At 43.1% G+C, this 13,898-nt stretch overlaps 1 protein-coding gene across 3 annotated transcripts in view; it reads right to left on the bottom strand.

Moving 5' to 3' along the window:
* Nucleotides 1-12,887, bottom strand: part of Epb41l3 (erythrocyte membrane protein band 4.1 like 3) — a 167,908-nt gene extending 155,021 nt beyond the window's left edge. Inside the window, exon 1 of one of the 3 annotated variants that reach the window (XM_045142644.1) lies at nucleotides 12,526-12,887. The gene's annotated coding sequence lies outside the window, so the exon portion shown is untranslated. Of the gene's footprint in view, nucleotides 1-11,976; nucleotides 12,028-12,417; nucleotides 12,439-12,525 lie in introns of those variants that run through there. The other 2 variants (XM_045142646.1, XM_045142645.1) reach the window with 2 other exon arrangements.
* Between the last annotated feature and the right edge of the window lie 1,011 nt (nucleotides 12,888-13,898).

Here is a 13,898-nt window from a genome sequence, read left to right on the forward strand (position 1 = left end):
CACAGTACAAGCAGAAAGCCAGGCATCAGATCTTGTCAACACAAGCATGGAAGAAGCAACAAGAATAAGTTATCCTGAGTATCAAGTTGGATTGAACTAATAAACCTCCAGGTCTGCTCCCTCTGACACACCTCCTCCAGCAAGGTTCCACTTCCCCAAGGATCCACTGGGATTTAAGTATGAGGCTAAATGGAAAACACAGGGGACTATAGGGACGTCTTACCTTCAAACCATATTCTTTATCTCTGTGATGTTAATTAACTCTAGGCACAAATTATATCAAAGCAAGTTTGCTCTTGAAATTGACTTTAAGGATACATGATTCAGCAGAAGCCTACAGATTCACTGTCAATAGCATAGCAGAGTTACCCACATCCCAGGGGAAAGTGCATGACATGTGTGCACTAAGGGTGACATTTGTAATCACTATATTGCTAAGGACAAAGAAAGGGTTCTCAATGCAAACCAAGGGAAGCTTTAGATTTTCTCTCCAGAACCCCTTGTACTCTTCCACACATGTGTACCTCCTAAACTATCCCTATCCCTATCTTAACTCTGAGCAGTAGAGTTCAGGGGCAGCCTGTTAGGTTTTCTGCCCCTTGGGTATGTCAGAGGTTTGAGGGAAGAAGAGCATGCAATTAGGAATTCAGGGTTAAAGAGAAGAAGGTAAGGCTAGAGTAATGGCTTAGCAGTTAAGGCACTTGTTTATGAACCCTAAGGACCCAGGTTCAATTCCCCATCACTCACTTAAGTCAGATTTACATGGTGGCACATGCATCTAGAGTTCCTCTGCAGTAGCTAGAGGCCTTGTCACATTCATTGTCTCTCTCTTTCCCTCTCTCAAAGAAATAAATAAAAATTTTAAAAATATATAAGAGAGAGAGAACAAGGTAAAACTAGTCTTCTATGAAGATGGGCTATTAAAAGTCAAAATAAGTGAGAAGGAATATTTTGGGCCACTATCTTTCCAAGATGAGCTGACTGGTATATTCACGACCCCATTGTAGCTGCTGGTACCCACAAAAGACCTGCACTATTCTAATCCCACAACATTTTGACATGGAGGACTGAGAACAAAAAAAGGAAGAGATATTAAAACAGAGGAAGGATAACTTGGAAAGAGGGCCCTCAGTGGAACTATAATGGAGAAAGAGTGACCAAAAAGGATAATGGGGTGGAAATCAAATTACAGTATGTTCATGTAATAAAGTCCTCAATAAAGACTGTATGAACAAAACAAAAACAAATCAAAATAAGGAATCAGAAATATATCGTAGAAATCTTGTTGTTTTCATTTGTAAAAACTAAATGTTCACAGGCAGAAGAGAGAAGTACACAATTATCCTTAGAGATTTTAATTGCACTTACTGTCATATTGTGTACATTGGAAGAAAATGATGAAATGTGTAGGCAGAAAGAAGGAGCAGGAGGAGGCAGGGCTGGACAACAAGCTTCAAATAAGCATCATCATTAAGGTAATGATCCTTCAGCAGATTGTTCAGGACCGAAAGAAAATATTTATTTACCATGAAAAACAAGGAAGGGCTAAGATTTGTACACATGAACAATCTTCCACAGACATACTGCTACAACAAAAGAGAAGAGCTACCTGGTAGTGTTAAATATAGAAATCTACCTGTGTAGAATATTATACATTATGTGAATCTGTATATGTACAACATCACATTACTACTATTTACGTAGTACTGATAATATGCCAGGTATCACATGTGGTGTTTGCATGTGTTATAGCATTTAATTCGCATATCTTGGAAAAAATAAGCATTATAGGGATATTTTATTAATGAGAAAAATAGATTAGGGGACTTGACATGAAGAGACTTGACTCATGGTATGTAGTTATTAAATAGAGACAGAACTCAAGCCAGGACTGTCAGATTACAAGACCCACTGTATTCCAATTATCTACTCAGGTAGATTTGGAAAGACACATATCAAAATTCTTAACAGTACTTATCTCTGGAGATGAGAATTCACCCTCCCTTCCTCCCTTCCCTCTTCCCTTCCTTCCTTCTTTCCTTCCTTTCTTCCTTCCTTTTTTTCCTTTTGTTATTTTTTTCAGTACAAAGTGACAGTGTGTGTTCAACTGCTAGGACCCAGGAAATGTGACAGAGGAAGTGATGGATTAAATACTAGTGCTGTTCTCACTGTTAGCTTGAGAACCTCCTCCAGGGAGATGGCAGCTGATACTGAAGAGACTCAAAACTCATCAAGGCAGAAAATCAGAGGCTTCTGAGAGATAACACTAAAGGAGACTTTTAAGACACCCTCCATAGTTCAAGGAATATTGGGGAATAGGGGATAGAAAGCATGGATGATCCACAAGATGGAAAGGTGTACTGTGAGACATTGTTCTTCTCCCCCCCAACATATACAGAGACTAACTGGTACATTCATGACCCCACACTGAATAAAGATAATCCCACTGAGGAGGGTCCTTAGTGGAATGGGGACAGGAGAGAGGGAACATTAGAGCATAATCTGATTGGAATATGGGCAATATACAGTAAGTTTAGACAACAATGTTCTCAACAAAAGGTGAGTATGTGTTATTTTTAGTATCTAAAGTGAAGATATTTTAATTGGAAGGATGAATAAAAAAAGGTACATCTTATCATCTTCTGTATACATTATTTTCTACCTGAAGCAGTCCAAAAGCAATATTTAATCTCCAACTAAATATGCCATGTATGTATGTATGTACGTGTGTGTGTGTGTGTGTTAAAGTTCCTTAACAAAGAACTCTATCTGTAGATTCCTAATTTTCTAATTTTTCCAACATTTCTCATCAAATAATCCTTCTTCCCTATTCATCTGCTCCCTATTGCTTGGCAAAGTCCAACACATCCCCAAATCTTCCATAATCAGACCCCACATTCCACAATTAGATTCGTTTCCCACTACTTCCCTGCACAAAGGCTACATTCCCGTTAATTTTGGACTTCTTCTAGGATGGCTCCTTGATGACTTGTCTCTACTAGAAATCTAACAATCTGCCAAGGGCCAAAATGGGAAAGTAAAACATGGAAAATGAAGATTACCCCACCCATTTTCCCCATGCTTCATCTAAGAAACAGAGTTACTGAGTACATCCACTGACATATACAAAAACACCCAATAGTTTGGGGACTTCCGGTTAAGATGGTGGCTTAGGAACCACACCAAAGCAGCCTAGGGGAGAAAAAGCCAAAGAATACCCAGCAAAATACACACTTTTACTAAAAAGTGAGGTGTATAGGAAATTAAAATGGCAGCAGAGAAGTAGGAGAGATTGGGGAATCCAGAGCCCACACAGGCAGGCCTAGACGGCCCCCACAGTGGCAGCTTCGGCTCCGGCAGCGGCAGCTGCAGAGGATGCAGCTCTGGCAGCAGTGGATCCAGCAGCGGCAGCACTAGCTCCAGCTCCAGCTCCAGCTCCAGCAGCAGCAGCAGCAGCGGCTCCAGCAGCGGCAGTGTCAGGTCTGTGGGGCCACAGCTGCCAGGCTCGGCTTGCCCCACAGGAAAAGCGTGTTCAGCTCCAGAAAACAGAAGAGCGGTCCAGCAATCCAGCCAGGCTACTTGAACCCACAGGGCACCAAAGAGAGACGCATAAATGAGACCAAATTCAGCCAAAAAGGTAACTGGGACTGCACAAGCGAAGGGTCTCACTTGGTCACAAGCTGACTTGGAACCCTCAACAGACCAGAAATCTTAACCTCTTTGTTGATGGAGGATCTGGTTGTTATAATAGCTACTCTGGCATACATACTTGGGGCTGTTTTTCATCAAATGTATATATTGTTTAGTTATATTTTAGAATCTATATGTATTTTGTTTCACTCAGCCTACTTGAATACTCCCATAGCAAGCAAACCTAACCCCTAGGAACACCCTTGTAGATACTACAAGAGTCTTAAGAGCCACACCTAACACCTTAAGCTCCTACCCTAAAGATATATAACATCAGCTCAATTGATACAGCTAAGAATACCCAGGAAGCTAGAAAATCCAAGCATTAACTTAATCCAAGATGCAAAAATATATACATTATAACACAAGAAACACTAAAAAGCAAGACAATATAAATCCACCAAAAAGTACTAATGCATCAGAAATGACCTCCAGTGAGAATGAGTTAGAGGAAACACCTGAGAAAGATTTCAAAAGAATGACTATAAATATGTTCAAAGAAGTCAAAGAAGAAATCAAAGGAATCAAAGAGGAAATCCAAGGAGTCAAAGAAGACACAGGACACCAATTTAATGAAATAAAGAAGTCAATACAAGACATAAATAAGGAAATAGAAATAATAAAGAAAAACCAGTCAGAATTACTAGCAATGAAGAACACAGTTAATGAAATAAAAAAACTCTGTAGAAAATCTCACCAGTAGGATGGAGGAAGGAGAGGACAGAATATCTAAGCTAGAAGACTAGGTAGCAGATCTAATACAGTCAAACAAAGAGAAAGACAAACTAATAGAAAAGTATGAATGGGAATTTCAAGATATTCGAGACACTATGAAAAGATCAAACATAAGAATTCAGGGCATAGTAGAAGGAGAAGAATTTCACTCCAAAGGCATAGAAGGCATCTTCAACAAAATCATGGAAGAAAATTTCCCCCAAGTTGGGAAAGAGGTGCCAATGCAGATACAGGAAGCCTTTAGAACCCCAGCCAGACAAAACCTAGAAAGAACCTCTCCTAACCATATTACAATCAAACTTCCAAACACACAATCCAAAGAAAAAATAATGAAAGCAGTTAGAGAGAAAAATCAAGTTACCTACAAAGGCGAGCCCATCAGGATTACAGCAGATTACTCAACACAAACTTTAAAAGCCAGAAGGGTTTAGAATGATGTATTCCAAGTTCTGAAAGGTAACAACTGTCAACCAAAGTTACTTTATCCTGCAAAGCTATCCATTTAAATAGATGGAGAAATAAGAGCATTCCATGACAAAAGCAGGTTAAAGGAGTATTTGAAGACAAAACCAGTTCTACAGAAAATACTTGAAAGAATCCTCCATGCCAAAGAGAAGGAGAAGCACACATATAAGGAACCTGGAAAAAACAAACAATACTCAAAAACACCCAATACTTTAAAGTATTTTTTTTTTTTAAACGCATTGCCAAGTGCAATAGTTTGAATCTGAAATGTCCCCTAGAAGTCTGTGTGTTGAAAGATTAGTCCCTAACCTGTGACAAGCACTAATGGAAGGGGCAGTACCTGTAAGAAGTGGGACATCATTGGAAGAAGTTAGCTGACTAAGGGTGTGCTTCTAAAGGGGATACTGGGGTTCTGTCTCTTCCTCTTCTGCTTTTACTTCCTGGTGGCCATGAGGTGGGCAGCACTGCTCTACCATGTGCATCTGCCCAAGCACGCATAGCCCACAGCATGGTGTTCCGAAACTGCCACAATCAAAGGTCAAAGTAAACCTTTCCTCTTTTTAAACTGATTAGCTCAGGCACTTGTTATAGTGACAGAAAGCTACTAAAATTTATAAAAGTGACAAGCTATGCTTTATGAAAGTTATGGCATCATTGGTTGTGAGAGATAACATTATGTTATACAGCACGTTGCCAAGGAAGATATGAGTCTTTGGCTTTTAAAGATTTGAATTTTAATTTTTCTCTTACTTAAAGAATTTTCGGATTTGTTTAGGTATTTGATATATAAAGAAAACAGAAGCAAAGTTAATGCAGCTGTCCCTAAAATCTACATGCATCTACAGAATCCACCTTTTCTAAACTGTGTGTCCATTCAGGGTGACTGTGGTTTATACTTTTCCACAAGATCCCATCTTCTGTGTCACCAAGAACACCAGATGTGTGCTCAATTAATGTCTCCAGGACTTTCTTAAAGTCAGCTAGACCCCTATCCTCAATTATTAAACTTTCTACTGACATCTTTCATGCATATATACAACGTAACCCGATCATAATCTCCTCCCACCACCCATTTTTTGTCCCCTCTTCAGTATCTTCCCTTCACTGAAATTCTTCTTTCCAACTGGTCCTTCTTCTTCTTGGATGTCATCTTTTCTTCTTGCCCCCACACTATGCAGGTCTTCTAACCTCCAGCTTTCATTGTGCAGTCTTAACCCGTGTTTTAAGTGGTCAGCTTTACCTCTACCACATGACCCTCAGTCATTGTAAAGTACCCCACTATTTGAGATGTTAAATGTAGAAAATCAGACTTAGAAATGACAAAATTTGGAGCTTGGATAAAATACAGAGAAACTCACTATTTGAGAATGTAAAAGTTATATATATTAGAATGACCCAAAAAAATGTGATCTAAAATAGAAAAGGAATCCCCCCCTTTTGGTTCAATGGTAGGATCAGTATCATCTCTTAGCACTGAACCACTCCAGCTTTGTTGGCCTCTCATCTTCTTTCTCTTCTGAGCAGCCACCTGACACCCTTCCTCCCTGAAACCAATTAGAGCTGGTGGGAGAGGAGGCAGAACTCCCACTGTTCTCCTCTGAAAGACACTATTCTTTTCTCTTTATACCTGCCTCATGCTCTTCTCTTGATATGACAAAAACCCCAAAGTACACACAGTCTGAGCGAAAGACAGAAGAAGCATGGTGATTATGAAGAGGAAGGACCCCGCAGTGCTAAATAATGACTACAGTTATGACCTGGCACTACCAATCTATGTACAGCGACAATGATTTTCACGTCATTTTAAATTATTTTTATTTATTTATTAGAGACAGAGGGAGGAAGGGAAAGAAGGGGAGGGGGAAGAGAGAGAGACAGAAAATGGGCATGTCAGGGTCTCTAGCCACTACAAACGAACTCCAGACACCTGCACCACGAGGGAGGGAGGAAGGGAGAGAATGGGTGCGCCACAGCCTCTAACCATTGCAAATAAACTCTAGATCCATGCTTCACCTTGTGTGTCCACCTTACATGGTTACTGGGGAATCAAACCTGGGTCCTTAGGCTTTGATAGGCAAGTGTCTTAACTGTTAAGCCATCTCACCAGCCCTCAAGTCATTTTTATTTAACAAAAAATGAATTTGCTTGTATGTGAGTGTGTGTAAATGGGTGTACCAGGATTCTTGCTACTATAAACACCCTTCAGGCTGTATGTACGTGCATGGGCATGCCAGAGTCTCTTGTTGTTGTTAACAAACACTCATCAAGCTTTACGTGGGAGGCTGGGGAATTGAACCTAGGCCTGGAGGCTTTGCAAGTGGGCTCAGTCATCTCCCCAGGCACTGCAAATACTTTCTGAAAGTGAAACAGAAGTCAAAAATTGTTTCACTTTTTATTCAAATTTCATAAATATCCATAAATATCCTCTACTTGATTTGAGGATGAAACCTCAGGAGAAGTAATCATGCACTCACCCAGTACAACTGGAGGGGGAACACCCACACGGGAGACCAATTACATCGTACATTTGTTTTCTGTGCCTAATACAGAACTCTGTGTGTGTATAGTTTGTAAGGGAGGGTTAAGAACAATGTATCAAAATGTCAGCAATGTAAAAATTAAGTTGTCATCTTGTCCACTATACTGCAAATTACCAAAGAATTAAGGGTTTGGTGCTAATAGAAGCTTCTAGTCTTCAAGTGTGCAATTTAACCAGTCATCTCGAGGTCCAAAACTTCAGTACTGAGGATATTTCACCCAAGTGATATACAGTTCTACCACCTCACTTCAACACCTCTACTTCCGCCATCCTTCCCATTATTTTTTTTTCTCTTCCTCCTTTGCTTTGGAAATGTGTTCCAGAATAGCCGCAGCACTTGGTAAGAATTGCCATGAGCCCTTCTATGCAAAATGCACTCAGGCATGGAAAAATGACAGTCATCTTTGCCAAGAGATACAGACAAGAAAATGGCGATCTGCAGTTGATTTGCAGTCCACATTTTATGATTACATCACACTAAGTAAAGAAATGAAAATATCAAATGCATTTTATAGTTTGAGATTTCAGGTAAGATTGGGTGCATTCAGGGTGGTGGGCCATAGAAAAATTTCAGCTTTCATCTTTTAATTTATTCAACACTAATTTGGGTGAAACATGTCTCTAATATCTCTGTACCAGAATTTTATATGAAGATTAAAATAATAAATTTTAAAATCATTAGAAAAATAACATGAAAAATATAATGTAAATCAGTTACCCAAAATCACAGCAGATATTTTGAGTTATGAAATCTCTAAGTTTTCACAATTTTTGCCAATTGCCACCTACAAGCCCCATAACTTAAAATATACATAAGAACAGTTTACCCAGAAAATAAAAGATACTGCATACCTTTAAAGAAAACTCTAATGGCCGGGCGTGGTGGCGCACGCCTTTAATCCCAGCACTCGGGAGGCAGAGGTAGGAGGATCGCCGTGAGTTCAAGGCCACCCTGAGACTACATAGTGAATTCCAGGTCAGCCTGGACCAGAGTGAGACCCTACCTCGAAAAACCAAAAAAAAAAAAAAAAAAAAAAAGAAAAGAAAGAAAACTCTAATGATCTAAACCAAAAATTTAATCAGAATGTTGTTAGCACAAAGAACAGTAGGATATATTGACTTAGTTCATAAATTAAAATACTGACATAATTAGTGTGGTGGTTTGATTGAAGTGTCCTCCATAAACTTAGGTATTCTGAATGCTAGGTTCCTAGCTGATGGAGATTTGGGGATTAATGCCTCATGGAGGCAGTGTATTGTTCGGGTGGGCTTATGGGTATTATAGCCAGTTTCCCCTTACCAGTGTTTGGCACACTCTGCTATTCCTGTTGTCCACCTTATGTTGGCCAGGGGGTGATGTCCATCCTCTGTTCATGCCATCATTTTTCCCTGCCATAATGGAGCTTCCCTTGAGTCTGTAAGCCAAGAAAGAGAAAACCCTTTTTCCCCCAAAAGCTGCTCTTGGTCTGGTGATTTCTGCCAGCAATGCGAACCTGACTGTGACAGTTAGGTAATTTTTAAATGGCCCCTTAAAAGCACAGAATTTTTTTTCTTTATAACAGGAATACTCAGTGATACCTACTATTTCACCAAAACTCTCTTCTCTTTGAGATTTATTCTCCCACGCAGTCTTCCGTGGGCCCCTCTGTGCTGATACTCCCAACCATACCTGGCAGCATGGTTTAGCATGAGGGAATATGCTCATTTATTCATCAGGCAAAGGTGGAGGCAGAGAGATGTTTCAGATGGTTTGGCTGTGCCTGCCCCACCCTTGTTTCCTTTGAGCTGAGTGATGTCACAACCCCAGGCAGAGCAATGACTTCACTGCTCCAGTCCTTGCCTCTGAGCACATAATTCTCTGCAGCCAGGACACATCAAATAACAGCAAAAGCCTCCAAGAGCCTGGAGTGTCGGATGAATTCCCAGCAAATTAGTAGCAAGTGAGTCTTTTGAAAGAAAAGAGACACTCTCATTGCACCATGAAGAATCTCTCTAAATGAAGTGGGGCTAAAGATATATTTAATTCATGGGGCTTCAATGGGGAGTCTATATTCCATAATAAAGCTGACATTCAAGGACGAAAATTGATGGGGCACTTAGAAGAGACTATGAGCATTAAAGATGACCGGGGTATTACTTAAAAATCCTCTCTTCATTCTAGTTGAATTCGTACAGAAAGGAAACATTATTTTTGAGTTTACTCTTAGAGTTCTATTTACAGACCTGTAGGACTTGCATCCTAACTTGTCAACTGCGGAACTTTTAAAGCACATTCTTTTAAAGATGTATGAACACATTAAAACAGAAGAAAGTAATGTTTCCCACCACTCATAATCCAGCACACAGTCCAGTCAGAAGAGACACACAAAATAATGGCAGCATTCTCCCTCTCAGGACATGAATGGTGGCCTCTCTTATATCTCAGATCTCCTTAGTGCATTTTACCAATGCTTTTTGTTTTATTTTGTTATTTTATCTATTTATTTGATAGAAGGAGAGATAGAGAGAGAGAATATGCGTGCCAGGGCCTCCAGCCACTGCAAACGAACTCCACACACATATGCCACCTTGTGCAACTGGCTAACTTGGATCCTGGGTAATAGGACCTAGGTCCTTTGGCTTTGCAAGCAAATGCCTTAACCACTAAGCCATACCTCCAGCCCCACAATGCTTTTTTTTTTAGTGAAAATTATACTGCATGAACCTATTGCATAACTGTCATATTCCCAGGAGCCATTTTTTTGCATATATAAAACTGCATCCAATCAAGCAAAAAAAAAAAAAAATCCTTGATCTTGTATTGCCACACAAATCAAAGTTTGCCCACGTCCAACCACACCTGATAAATACTGCTTTTAACCTAAATCACATTCATGCAGAAAGAACATCTTACAAATGAATGTAAATATTTTGCTAAGACACTGACCTTTGGCCTATAGCTTCTCAATATTTCACCTCAAAGGGGCTTTACAAATTCAAGTGGTTACTCTTTTTGTTACTGATAAATCATTCACAAAACCTGTTCTGTTTTGCAAACATAACTATGTTAGCTAGAGCAACTTCCATGCCTGTGGATGTAATTAGTTCACTTCTAACCCATCAGAAAATCCTAATGTAAATGTGACAGTATGGAGCACTAAGGTTTTTCCACCAATGTTTTCAAAATTAACAAATTAAAGGCATGCTCCTTCAACTTAGAATTTATTTTTTCTCACAATAATTTTGTTGCTCCAATTAAAGTTTTAAAAGTTGATGCCAAAATGAACATGCGTGGTTTTTGTTTTAACTAAAACACTCAAAAACATCACAACATTTAAAAAAAATAACCTAGCTGAGTCAAGATACAAATCAACGTCTTGGGCCCAGCTCCCTCAGGCCTGAGGTCCGGCTGTCTTGTAAGTGGTAATGCATTCATTCATGGCTATGGAGTATCCGCGGAGGAGTTGTTTTGTGTGTGTGTTTTTGTTTTTTTAAATCATTTTTGTTTCCCCTGGGCTTGAAAAACCAGTGCAAAATGAAAAAAAATTTTTTTTTTTCTTAAACCATTTGGTGGGTGTGAGGACCACTCTACTTGGGAAGTTATGCTACCAAGAGAAACTCCTGGCACACTTCCAGGCGGGCCCAAAGACCCCCAAAATGCACCTCTCCAAAAGGACAGACAGGATATCTGCAAAAGCAGTTCTGAAGGACTAATGCAATAAAAAGAAAGAAAGAAAAAAAGAAAGAGAGAGAGAGAGAGAAAGAAAAGCTGAACACCAACTTAAACACGTAATGGAAGCACTGCATTATAAGCAGGACTGCTTGGCTCCCTCAGGGTTTCCCAGCCCAGCCTCCACGCCTAATTAATACCACATGTTCCCTTTATCATTCTATTTGTTCTACAACAATTTCTTCTCAACTTGAACCCTGGCCTGCAACGACAGGAAAAACCCGCAGAAGAAAACTTCACATAGGTAAATCTAATAATAATAATAATAATAATAATAATAATAATAATAGTAATAATAATATATTTTTTAAAAGGCCCCCACCTCCCAGGACTACAGTTAGAATATACTAGGTAACCACACCCACCAACTGCATTGCAGAAGCCGTGAACTTGGCGCCCGGGTGGGGGAGGCATGGGGGAAGGCGAAGAAGTAGGGTGAAATGAAAGGGGAGAAAGGAAGCCCCTGCCTCCAGAGCCAGAAACTGGCAGGGACCCCAACTCCAGCAGACCCGTGCCTCCCCACTTCCTTCTCCGCAGAGCCGTCCTCGCCCACCCCTCCACAGGGGGCTCACAACCCCGCAGGCGCCAGGTGAGCTGTGCCTAGGCCTGGGCAGGTCGGTCTCGGCCCGAGCGTGGGAGTTCCGGCCCTGGACCAGAGGCGGGCGAGGGGGGCGCCCGCAGGTGCCCAAGTCCCTTCCTTCCTCTTGGCCAGCTGCGGGCCTGGGGACGCGGCCCGCTGCCCCATTTTCTAGGGGAAAAGAGGCAAGTTATGTAAAAGCCCCGGGCCCCGCGGCTGAACCCAGGATGCTGGGAGCCCCGCTCCCCCCTCCACCCTTACCAGAGCCCGCACCGCACCCCGGGGACCAGCCCGCAGCCTGCGCGCGCGGGGCGCACGGCTCCTCCTGCGAAGGCCACCAGCCCAGGGCGGCGCCGCAGTGTCGCCCCCCGCGCTCGCTCACTCGCTCCGAACCTCGGGGACACCAGCTCGCCCCGGGCCCCAGGGGTGACTTAAAACATGGCGCCCCGGCCCCGCGATCTGCGCCAATAGCCAGATGGGGACGTGGGGGCGAGGTGGAGGGGGCAGTCTTCTCTCCGGGCCAGGGCTCGGTGGGAGGCCCCCAGGCCCGAGGCCGGAGCGCACTGGCCCAGCTCCGACTGCGGCGCGGCGGGTGGAACCGGCACGTCTCTCCCCCCCACCCCAAGCGCGGGGCGCAGCGCCCGGGGCTCATCCCCGCGGAGACCCCAGACTGCGCCCTTGGGCTCCGGAGCCACGCGTCACCTGCATAAGTCCTGCGCGCCACCACACTCCCCCGGCCTGGTGCCTGGAAAGACAAGACCCTTCCCCGCTTCGCATCCCCTCCCCTGAGCGCAAGGCAGAAAAAGTTACCTGGGGTCCGCGGCCAGGCCCGGCGCGCTGCGGCGTGGGGACCAGGGACTGGGGCTGGCTTCCTGGTAGGCTGTGCGCAGGAGACTCTGCGCGGGGAAGGAAGCCGCAGCCCAGGGCTCTGCTGCCGAGGCTCCCCCCGCCCCCCTTAGCAGGAGACACGGAGGCTCGACGGAGCTGCGGCGGGGGCCCACGCCCAGACACCGTGCGGAGAGAGCCAACCTCGGGCCCGACTCCCCTCCCAGGCGCGCAGGGGCGGGGGAGGGGGCCACCGCAGTACTTCGGGATAGTTAACGTTGGAACAGCCTCCCTGGTCCTGGCGCGGAGTCAGGCTCTGGGGACAGACAGAGCCTCTGAGACAGTTGCCAATAGCTTTTAGCCTCTGGATTTCCACTTAGATTATTGCTGGGCCTCTGGGTCCCCTCCTATCCCTTCTCTGACACCCGCGGTGAGGAGGGAGGCGGTGCTCCTGACCTTCCGGTAAAGGTCTTTATTGGCTTAGGGACTGCAGTATTTTTTTTTTTCTTTTTGAAAGAATTCAGATCACAGGTTGGGTGCTCCAGAAATTCAAGTTAATAGAGAAAGACTTGAATTAATGGATGATAAAGAGGTTTCTGGTCCATCAGGCACCCAGCTAACCCCCTCCTACCCAGGATCTATAAAAGCATCCACAGAGGTGGAGGGAAAACAGACTCACTCATCCTTGTCTCTGGTCACCTCACTCCAAGCTCTAGCCAATTAACCATGACATATTTATTTAAGATTTTTAAGGCCTTTTCCAAATCACCTAGTCACTGTCTCAGAGCTAAAGATTCATTAAGGGAGGGAAAGATGGGTTCACAGAAATAATGGATTTACTAATGGATGCCAAAGATATGATGTAGAGTAGATGTCTCTGGCAGGAGATAAGTGGGCTGGATTGTTCAGTAGGCCTTAGGAGGTGAGACTTGGCCAGCCTGGGTTTTTGGATAGAGAAAACTTCAGTGGAGAAGGGAGGTAGCATTTGATCACCTCAGCTGGAGGGGAAAGGGATTTGTTCATGTCATCTAGGAGACAGGGGTGGGTTACATTATTCTGCTGCTGGGATTAGGGACTTGTATTTTGTAGATGTGCAACTGTGGGAAATTTTGAACTGGATAAGGTGACTTAAATCATGTTTGGACAAAAAAAATAATAATAATCTGATAGTGCCACAAAGACTAGAGTGAATGGGCAAGTGCCAGATTGCTGGCAGGAGAAGCCTGCAGCAGTGTTCCAAATGTCAGAGACACGGGGACCTAGACACACTTACAAGAGGCACATAAAGGTTCAAAGAAGGAATACCTTTGGGACCCGTGTTTGTTTTGAGACATAGGTGTGTACCTAGGTGGTGGCTG

Source organism: Jaculus jaculus, chromosome 2, assembly GCF_020740685.1.
Source record: "Jaculus jaculus isolate mJacJac1 chromosome 2, mJacJac1.mat.Y.cur, whole genome shotgun sequence".
NCBI classification, from domain to species: domain Eukaryota; kingdom Metazoa; phylum Chordata; class Mammalia; order Rodentia; family Dipodidae; genus Jaculus; species Jaculus jaculus.